Genomic DNA, 11,518 nt, shown 5'->3' on the forward strand with positions numbered 1-11,518 from the left:
CTTATCACTCAAAGCAAGGTCTTAGATTTTGTTGTGAAAATTGAGAGCTCCAAGGCAGTTCATTAATATAGGTCAACAAGGTATTAATAGAAACAACAAGGAAAAACATTTATAGCAAATTTACTGGTCTCTTTCTCTGGTGACTCATCGCATTTATATCTGGAGGCAGCAGTGTTTTTATCTGGCTCAGGTCTTTCTGGAGCTGTCCGCCCACACACAGCTCCCATGTAAATACAGTTGTTTGTTATGAGCTATAATTCCTGCTAAAGGATAGAGGCACTGACCTCAGTCCAGCTCCAATTAATCAAGAGAGCGTTGCAACGTCCCACACCATTAACCTTACACAGGGCAGACCTATGAGACGAAGCTCACTGATTTCATGAACTTAGCCTCTGCTGGTGTTTTCAGTTTAACTGTTACGTCAGCAGCGTTAATCTATACATACAACAGAGAGCCAGCAATGAAGTCAGTTTTCAGCAAGTCACATGTCCTGTTTACTTATTTATTAATTTATTTTATTTATATAGCACCAATTCATAACAGAAGTTATCTCATTGCACTTTTCCTATAGAGCAGGTCTAGACCATACTCTTTATAATATTATTATTTACAGAGACCCAACAAATCCCATCATGGGCAAGCATATGGCGACAGTGGCAAGAAAAAACTTCCTTTAAGAGGCAGAAACCTTGGACAGAACCAGACTCAATGGTGGTAGAATTTTTTTTAAAATAGCAGAATAGTAATTGTAGTGTTAATATTAATAAATTAATAATACTAGAAATGACAGCTATAGGAAAAATGAATGTCAGTATTAGTAACAGAGCCAATAACAACAACTGTAGTAGCAGTTGTCGATCAGAAACATGGGGTCAGCATGGCCCACAACCACAGATCCAGTCTCCGCAGTTCCGGAGGCAGAAATACCTGCTGAAAGGAGAGAAACAAGAAAGGACAAAACTACGGGAGAGAGAAGATGTCGAGTTAGTAACATGCAGTAATGGGATACAAATGCATTCAGATCGAGAGGGAAAGAAAGAGAGAGGAAAGAGGTGCATCATGGGAAGTCTCCCGGCAGTCTAGGCCTATAGCAGCATAACTAAGGGATGGTTCAGTACTCACCCAAGCCAACCCTAACTATAAGCTTTATCAAAGAGGAAAGTCTTAAGCCTACTCTTAAATGTGGAGATGGTGTCTGTCTCCAGAATCCAAACTGGGATCTGATTCCACAGGAGAGGAGCTTGATAACTGAAGGCTCTGGCTCCCATTCTACTTTTGGAGATTCTAGGAACCACAAGTAACCCTGCATTCTGGGAGCGCAGTGTTCTAGTCGGATAATAAGGTATTATGAGATCTTTAAGATACGATGGTGCCAGACCATTAAGAGCTTTGTAGGTGAGGAGAAGGATTTTAAATTCTATTCTGGATTTTACAGGGAACCAGTGCAGAGAAGCTAATATTGGAGAAATATGATCTCTTCTCCTAGTTCTTGTCAGTACACGTGCCACAGCATTCTGGATTAATTGGAGAGTCTTAAGGGACTTATTCAGGCAGCCTGATAATAAGGAATTGCAGTAGTCCAACCTAGAAGTAACAAATGCATGCACTAATTTTTCGGCATTATTTTGAGACAGGATGTGCCTGATTTTTGCAATGTTATGTAGGTGAAAAAAAGCAGTCCTTGAAGTTTGTTTCATATGGGAGTTAACGGATAAATCCTGATCAAAGATAACTCTGAGGTTCCTTACAGTGCTGCTGGAGGCCAGGACAATGCCATCTAGAGTAACTGTATCTTTAGATAATGTGTCTCGGAGGTGTTTGGGACCAAGTATAATAACTTCAGTTTTGTCTGAGTTTAACATCAGAAAGTTGCAGGTCATCCAGGTCTTTATGTCCTTAAGGCATGCTTGAAGTTTAGTTAACTGGTTAGTTTCATCTGGCTTGATCAATAGATATAATTGGGTATCATCTGCATAGCAATGAAAGTTTATGGAGTGTTTTCTAATAATATTGCCTAGAGGAAGCATGTATAAGGTGAATAGAATCAGTCCAAGCACAGAACCTTGTGGAACTCCGTGACTAACTTTGGCGTGCACGGAGGACTCACCATTAACGTGTACAAACTGAAATCGATCTGATAGACAGGATTTAAACCAGCTTAGTGCGGCTCCTTTAATGCCAATTACATGTTCCAGTCTCTGTAATAGGATGTGATGGTCAATGGTGTCGAACGCAGCACTAAGATCTATCAAGACAAGTACAGAGACAAGTCCATTGTCTGATGCAATTAAAAGGTTATTTGTAATTTTCACCAGTGCTGTCTCTGTGCTATGATGCACTCTAAATCCTGACTGAAAATCCTCAAATAAACTATTGTTATTTAGAAAGTCACACAACTGATTAGCGACTGCTTTCTCAAGGATCTTAGAGAGAAAGGGAAGGTTGGATATAGGTCTATAGTTGGCTAAAACCCCTGGAGAAGAGTGGGCTTTTTAAGAAGCGGTTTAATTATAGCTACTTTAAAGGATTGTGGTACATAGCCTGTTAATAAAGACAGATTGATCATAACCAGTAAAGTAGTGCTAACTAAGGGTAAAACGTCTTTAAGCAGCCTAGTTGAAATGGGGTCTAAGAGACACATTGATGGCTTAGATGAATTAATCATTGAAGTCAGCTGAAGAAGATCGACAGGAGCAAAGCAGCCAAAACACACATCAGGCTCTATAGCTGTATCCAAGGTTCCTGTGTTTGAAGACAAGTTGGCACAGGTTGAAGGAAGGACTTGATGAATTTTTTCTCTAATAGTTAAAATTTTATCATTAAAGAAGCTCATGAAGTCGCTACTACTGAGGGCTATAGGAATACATGGCTCAATAGAGCTGTGATTCTCTGTCAGCCTGGCTACAGTGCTGAAAAGAATCCTGGGGTTGTTCTTATTTTCCTCTATTAATGATGAGTAGTTAGATGCTCTGGCATTACGGAGGGCCTTCCTATATGTTTTAAGACTATATGTTTTAAGACTATCTTGCCAGACTAAACGAGATTCTTCCAGGTTGTTGGAACGCCATTTCCTTTCAAGTTTTCGTGATGTTTGCTTTAATTTGCGAGTTTGGGGGTTATACCATGGAGCTAACCTTCTTTGTTTTATTATCTTCTTTTTTAGAGGAGCGATAGAATCGAGTGTCGTTCGCAGTGAGCCTGCAGCGCTATCAACTAGATGGTCAATTTGGGAGGGGCTGCAATTTGCATAGGGGTCCTCTGTTATATTGAGACATAACATTGAATTAAATGCAGATGGGATCGCTTCCTTAAATTTAGATACAGCAGTATCAGATAGACAGATAGATAGAGTAAGAATTTTTACCTAATGCCGTGTAGTCCAGCAATAGTAGTTCAAAAGTTATTAAGTAATGGTCCGATAAAGAAGGATTCTGTGGAAAGACTATTAAATGTTCAATTTCACTGCCATAAACCAGAACAAGGTCAAGGGTGTGGTTAAAACAGTGAACGGCTTGATGTACACTCTGACAAAAGCCAATCGAATATATGATGAGATAAATGCAGTACTAAGGCTATCAGTTTCAACGTCCACATGAATATTGAAATGACCTACAATAATTACGTTATCTGTTATCAAGGACTAAACTTGATAAAAGCTCTGAGAATTCAGATAAAAATTCAGAACCCGGAGCGCGGTACACTATAACAAATAGAATTGTCTGTTGTGTTTTCCAGTTTGGGTGAGAAAGACTAAGAACAAGGCTTTCGAATGAGTTATAATTTAGTTTAGGTTTAGGGTTGATTAATAGGCTTGAGTCGAAGATGGCTGCAACTCCACCTCCTCTGCTGGTGCCTCGAGGAATATGAGTATTAATATGACTGGGCAGAGTGGATTCATTTGGGCTAACATATTCTTCATGACCCAGCCAGGTTTCAGTAAGACAAAATAAATCAATATGATAATCTGAGATTAATTCGATCACTAGTACAGCTTCAGATGACAGAGATCTGATGTTTAAGAGTCCACATTTAATTCTCCTATTTTGTTGCTCTATTTCAGCTTTTTTGAGACTATTGAAATGGCCCAAAACAACTGATCTTTACATTTTGCTGATTGTCCTATCTAGAAACACAGCTTTGTCACCAGACAAGAACGTCGATATTGGGCGACTGCAAAACCCTGGATTATTTTCAATTATGTTTTTTATTAACATCCAGTGCCAACTTTGTTCCAATTCTCATTTTTTACAGTGTCTTTGCATGGCAACTACGGTATGATTAAGGTAAATAATAACAATAATTAATAATAAACTTTATTTGTATAGCACCTTTTATGCAAGAAATGCAGCTCAAAGTGCTTTACAATAAAGAAATGACATGCTTAGATGAGGGAAAGTTTATGGTTAATAAAAAGTGCATACAGTAATTGCCTGTGACAGGATGAGAACTCCAGTCTCTTGCAAGAAAGTCAGACAAGCTACTTATATACATATACCACGTTAACCTGCACACCCTTCCTCTCTGCTTTGTTACATTGAGGGCACACTACTTCCTGCATTGACACTAAACTTTGGCATTGGTCATAAATTGTGAAGTGTGGAATCATCAAATATGGACTTAATACCTAGCGATACTGGTCTGAGAGACGAAAGGTTTGGTTGTTTGTTCATGCAGCAAAGCAGGAAGTAGAGTGACTAATTCACAATCTGAAAGGTTTTACCCAAAACACTAGAGGTGAGACATAATTGCTATGTAAGCACTACTGAAGAGTTGATCTGTTCAATTCATTTCAACTACGACCTTCATTTTGAACGTCACTGTCCTCAGAACCAGAACCTCAGAACTACGGTTGGCCAAACTTTCTTTACCAAGCTTTTTCGAGTAGGCTCAATGAGAAGCATATAAGAAGAAAACTGAAAGATGTAGTAAAAACTATGTTCATAATATAACGAAAGTAGGAGATTTGTGTGATTTGAATGTGTGCTTCCTATTAAGATCACTCTTCACTAGGTGCACAAAAAAAAAACGGGTCATGATTCAAAAAAGACAGACATCTCTGGCCGATATCTCCAAAACTCGGCAACTTACACCAAAACAATCTAGATGGATAAATTGCACTACAGGTTAGGCGGAAAAATATGTAAATTTGATTTTGGGGTGAACTGTCTGGTACGGTATAAATGCCGGTACTGATCCAGCCAAATTTAACTGTAGTCTGTTAAGTAGTCTTTGAGATTTCATGTTAACCAATGAAAGATACCCACCGTGGAGGTGTTAATAAAAAAATCTCATCTCTTTGGTGGAACCTGCTGTGATTTGTAGCTGAAAGGGACAAACGGAGGGACCAAACACTTTGTTCATTAATGCCACTGTATTGTTATTATGAGAGACGGGAGATACATTTATTTCACTTTTGGGACTCATCAGCATACAGTAAACAGATTTTTAGGATGGAGGTGTTCAAAACAATATAGATGGATAAATAGCAAAAAGGTATGAGGAAAAATATGTATTTTTGATTTTAGGGTGAACAGTCCCTTTGAGGCTCATTGTCTTTCTCATGAGCACCTGGGCAGCACTTGCGGAGAAATGGGAAACAATTTCTTATTCATTTTCCAAACTACTTCTGAATTCAAACCATAGTCTTTCCAGTCACAAGTCCACTTTTCAAAGGTCAAAGAATCTCTGGGAGAAATAACCATCTGTTTCACAGTTGTCTTGTGTACTATGTTTGGGGATGTTGAAAAAGAGAAAATACAACATGCCATGTGCAGAGCACAGAAAGGTACACTGTCAAGCACAAAAAACTGAGCTGAAAATCAGTGAAGCATCAGTTTGTGCTCTACTTCACTTTTTGATAATGAGAAAACCAGGTTTTCCATCTTTGGCAATGCGTGCTTATCTGTAGGAGAATAGTTGTGGCTCATTTGAATTTGCTTTATGGAAACACTGTTTATGTATCAAGCAATCATATGTTGTATATCAAAGTTTATACAAGTGAGAAATGTGAGCACATATGGTTATATAATGGAAAAAGGGGTTTTTGAATTTCAAGCTGATATTAGCATTTGCATTCGTCTTACCCTCTGATGAGTCATGTTGCAGCTTTAAGTAGTCACATTATCTAGATAAATAATAAAACAAGTAGTTATTGACTGGTATTCATTCATTCATTCAGATTTGACCCAATGTGTGTTTGAAGCCCTTAGATTGGGTGGGCCTGAGCTCCAAGTGGGCTCACCCGCGGCTATGCGTATGTCACTCACAAAACCATGCACACCCAATACAATAAATGCACATACAGACATATTTGTTGACTCGATGCAATGGGCATGACTTTGAGGTAAGAAAACAAACATCTACCAGTCTGCCACATTGGAGCTCTCTACTCATGGCTCGTCCCAGCATGTTGGCGATGTCGTTGGTGAGATGACATCATCTCTGATGTCTCCTGCTCTGCTGAGTGGCAGGTTTCATCTGTGGGGGATGATGTCACGTAATGTGACAGGAGGTAACACCCTGGAACTAATTTATTCTGCTCTTAAGGGAAATTCCATTTCTTGTCTGCCTGTTGCACACTCAATAGCACATATCGTGTAGTTAACAAATTATAGAGACGTCTCATCGTCTGACCAGTGTGAGAAATTAAGTGTTGCTCTGTATGTATTGAATCCGCCTCTGCGGTGTAGCAATTATTTCAGTGTAACAAAAAATCTTGGAATAAAGTATGAGGTAGTAAGCTCACTGTCTTAGCATCTGCAAGCAGGGGCCGATGGCAAAACAGGTAAGCACGTGAATAAATGAATGTCACTTTAATAAATGTATCAGACTGTGAAATCAATTTTAATTGATCCCCCATTTATGAAACTTGGCAGGGACATTTATTAAGTCTCTGAGGGTTTAGGGTTTGATTAAATGGGCTGAGTGGCTGGGTCTGGTTGCTTTCATGTCAAAACAACACTTAGTTTTGTAAAGTGCTTTAATAGTGTGTTACAGTGACATTTATTTGCCAGTTGTGTCTTGTCAGTTTGTTGACAGGTGTCCTCACAAAGGGTGTAAAGCAGTGTTGGCATTTGTCACCATTTGAGATATGATCCTGCGGTGTTAAAACATTGTTTCGCAAAAATACGCAAATGAGAATTCATTGCTAATTAAATATACTGTAAGTCACATAAGCGCTCACACATTGTACATGTGCACATTCTGGATTACAAATAGATGTAACCTCTTGTTGTTTGTTCCAACATCAAGCTATTTTTTGTCACTACTTCTGTGTTTTTGCAGCTATTCTACTGTGGTTTGTTCCTGCCACATGGGTGGCATTTAAGATATGCAAGTCAACAAATTTTAGTCAAAATTTAGTCAGCTCAGCCAATCAGAAATAACATATTAACACAACAAACAAGTCAAGATGGGAGTGTAACAGCCAGTCATGGGTGCGTAGGTTATTTTGGTGGAAGCATTATTTATTTGAGACGATGTTAAACCCCAGACTGGATCAAATGTATTTTCTGTACTCAAACTTTAAAAATTACAGTCAAAATAAGCAATGAATTAGCTTTTAGTGGCATTAGATTTGCATTAGTGCATTAGATTACATTTGGGTCTTTCTCTCTCTCTCTCTCACTCACTCACTCACTCACTCACTCACACACACACACACAATTCAATTTCGGTAATCAGATTTATTTTCACCATAGACAATGCTGTTTCCGCCAGAAGCCAATGTTGGAACCTTTCATCAACATCCTGACACAATCACAAGTCAGATGTCTAATTTACATTTGGCCACATGCCACTGAGCTAATTAAAGATTTAAATCCGTTTGGATAGTGAACACAAATCAATAGTTCTTCTCTTTAGACACTTTAGTGGAGTCATCAGTTGGAAAGTTTTGCACACAAGTTGGTTTAAGAGGCCGTTCTAGGCCTGAAATCTACAACTTTGGCTCGCTCCGTTTGAATATTGTTTCACCTTTTCGTGTGATTTCCCTGTTGTACATTCACTCTGCATGATGCAATAGAAATTATGAGGGGGGTAATTTATTTCCACTCTCTTTCACTTTAATCATCTTGAATGGGCTGTAATGACAACATCTCTGTAATTATGGCATCACTGGCTGTGATATGAAAAATGTCAGATGCAGACTCTTGCAAATTAAAGTAATGAATTTAAGTGGCAGTGTTCTTTCATTAATTCATTCATCATTCATTCATTCATTCATTCACTTTGCATCTTTCTGTTTCAACTCCAGTTTAATTTCATGACGTTTTAATTGTTGACATCAAGCTAAAGTGATACAGATAAGGAAAGCTGAACTGTAAATGTCCATTGGCATAAAATTCTCATCACAATAATTTTGAGGTTGGAATGTTTTAAGGCTTTAGGATTTTAAAACAAGCACCTTGAGACATATACATGTGCTAAAATTCACTGATTACACAGTGGAAAAATGTTGAATTATTGGTGAGGAAGTAGTGGTTTAAAGGGTCACACTTTATTTTATGGTACACTAATAAGATGTAATAAGCCGTACTTTGTATCAAATTAGGCCAAAACTAGAAACATGTTCTTTTATAGACAGTAAACAAACACAGTTACACTGTTAATTAGACACCATACACCTTAATTATGCTGTAATTAGAAATATATAATACCATATTAGACCCAAAATGTACTATACTTACACACTATTATACCAAATTATACTCTAATTTAAAACCAGTTAAGACATAAGACCATTTAATGTTGTGTCACTAACCCCAGTAACATTATGGAAGTTGCCAGGACATTGTATCTTTATTTCCCACTGTTAGATCCTTATTAGACTTTCTTAGAGGCTAATATGTGACACATTACAACAGAATTGAACTGTGAACTAAAGTGAAATCATATATCTACTGTAGCCCTAACCACACATTAAAGCTGTATTGGTGAAACGACCGCTTGCCGTTACTAGATCTCTAGTTAATTGTAGTCTAAATAGTATTACTAGATGAACATGGACGCTGGGCTGTTTCACCTCATTGTTCGCATGTGAAAGAGTAAATAATGTGCATTGATTTATGACTCTATATTAGCAAAATATTTGTTAATTGAGGAGTATAATGTAAGGCTCATGCTAAGCTAATTGTAATAGTAAATTGAAATCTGTCTGAGTCATGCACACGCTTACCTCTGCCTGTTCTCCTTCTCCCAGGGTGTTCGGGCAAAAGAATTCCCCGGGGGCTCACACACTGACTGTTCCGGGAGGGTAACAAGATGTGGGAAGTGAGTAGAGGGGAACTATTAATAGATGTGTGACTATTATAAAGGCTATATAATATGGCATTAAATTTGTCTAATAACAGCCTGTGTTGTCTAATTAAGCTATCATAGGCCCATGTGTCTAATATAGCATAATTTGGTAGTAACGGTAGATTAGTGTCTAACAGTAGCATATTTTGGATCAGATATGGTATTGTATTTGACTTAATTAGACTATAATCTTGACAAAAGGTGTCTAATTGCATATTAGGATCTCTATTTGGATTCTAATTAGAGTATAATTTGGTATAATAGTGTCTAAGTATAGTATATTTTGGGTCTAATACGGCATTATATGTGGTGTGCCTACAGCATAATGTAGGTGTCTAATTAGGGTATAACTGTGTTTGTTTACTGTCTAATAAAGAACATATTACTTCTAGTGTCGATCTAATTTGATACAAAGTACGGCTTATTACATCTTTGTCATGGTTTTGGGTTTTTGTCCTGTTATTTAAGTCTTCTCCTCTCCTTGTGTGTCTTGTTGTTTTACTTCCAGTCTTTGTTTTCTTTTCCCTCCAGTTTTGATTGTTTGCCCCGCCCTAATTAGTTGCACCTGTGTCTCGTTGTCTCCCCTACCTAAGTGTGAAGGAGTTTTTCCTTTGTTCAGTGTCAGTTTGTCTTTGTACCTCATGCAAGGTATCCCAGCCTTGTTCTGGTGATTTTGATCTTTGTTTTTCCTGGACTTTCCCTATGGATTGGACTTTACTTTTCTGCCTGCCTTTGGATTTGTTTGCCTGTTTGTACTGCTTCTTTGGATTTGACTTTTGCCTGCCTCACCATCCTGTAAGCTTTGTACCTTTTTGTTTAATAAATGTCACTAAACTGCACCCACTCTGCCTATGCATCTGCATTTGGGTCCTACTCCTGCTTTCCTGGTTCCCCAGCTTGACTACCCTACAACAGTCTTATTAGCGTACCATAAAATAAAATATTGCCGTTTAAAGCCTGAAAGTCTTTCATGCTGCACTACAGATCTTTGTTACCTGGTAATTTCATGTCAAGTGTGTGTCCAGCAGGTGGTATGAAAAACTAACGGATTTCATATTGTGGCCCTCAGCTGGAAATTGTCTTACTTCACCGCTGTTCTCAGCATTAGTTTCAGCTATTTTGCCCTTTTAGACTCAGGCTGGCCTTTTTTATTTGATCTCTGCCCTGCAGTTTGAACAATAACAATGTGAGTGGGATCAGTGCGACCTCAGCACCAGCAGTTATTGCATTGATTTTGATCATGTTGTAGTTGTGCCTTGTACAGTTTAGGGTTTTTAAACCAAAATAATGTAGTGGTGTAATACATTTCTACTTCAACACCCCTAGCAGAAAATTGTTATGCCTGAATACAACTGGAAATAGGAAAGGCAGGAAGAGGGAAAAAAAAACAAACAAAAAAAAAAATGCCAACAAAACTTGTAGAAGCAAAGTGACATTTAACATGTCAAGATATCCTGCTGCTTGGTCTTCAGAATGAACATTTTAGTCTTGTCACTAAGATTCATCTGGTTTCCTGCTTTGGATTTTATCCCAGTGGAAGATTTTCAAATATAAATACAAGGCTAATAAATGTTGTTTCATTCATTGATGCTTAAAAGCTTGCAGACAAATGCATTTTAACTCTGGAGGAGGACAAAAAGCAAACTCCATTTTTATTTTTAATATTGTCACTTTGTAAGAGCATACATCACGCAGAGTAAATTATTCTTACTGCAGGAGACTCATTAAAATGACAAAGAAAAAAAGTATCTAGCTTTGTGTTTATGTACATGATCTCATATTACAGTTTGGAAGTGCTTAGTTGTATATTGTGATTTTTGCAGTGTCTTCTACCAAAGATTCTTTATTTTTTCACTGTGTTTTTTAACACTTAACTCCTTCCACATTTTTCAACATATAAACTTTATTCAAGCATCTGCATCAATCACACTTCAAAATTCATGACATTTTCAGTCCTTTTCTTAGTTTACAATGAGTGTTTATTAGGTGGAATGTTCAGAGCTAGAGTGAGGGATCAAACTGTCAGTGCAGAGGATCTGTAAAAAAAAAACAAAAATTAAAATCTCTTGCTGTCATTCCCACTATTTTCACTCTACATGCATTTATACATCAAAACGTAGGAAAATGTGTGCCGGTACAAATATGTAACTATGGAGACAAACAAACTCACCTCAGTTGCCACAGTCAGTCAGTCAACTGCCGTACAGACTTGCATATTAAC

Source organism: Siniperca chuatsi, linkage group LG7 (genome assembly GCF_020085105.1).
Source record: "Siniperca chuatsi isolate FFG_IHB_CAS linkage group LG7, ASM2008510v1, whole genome shotgun sequence".
Lineage (NCBI taxonomy): Eukaryota > Metazoa > Chordata > Actinopteri > Centrarchiformes > Sinipercidae > Siniperca > Siniperca chuatsi.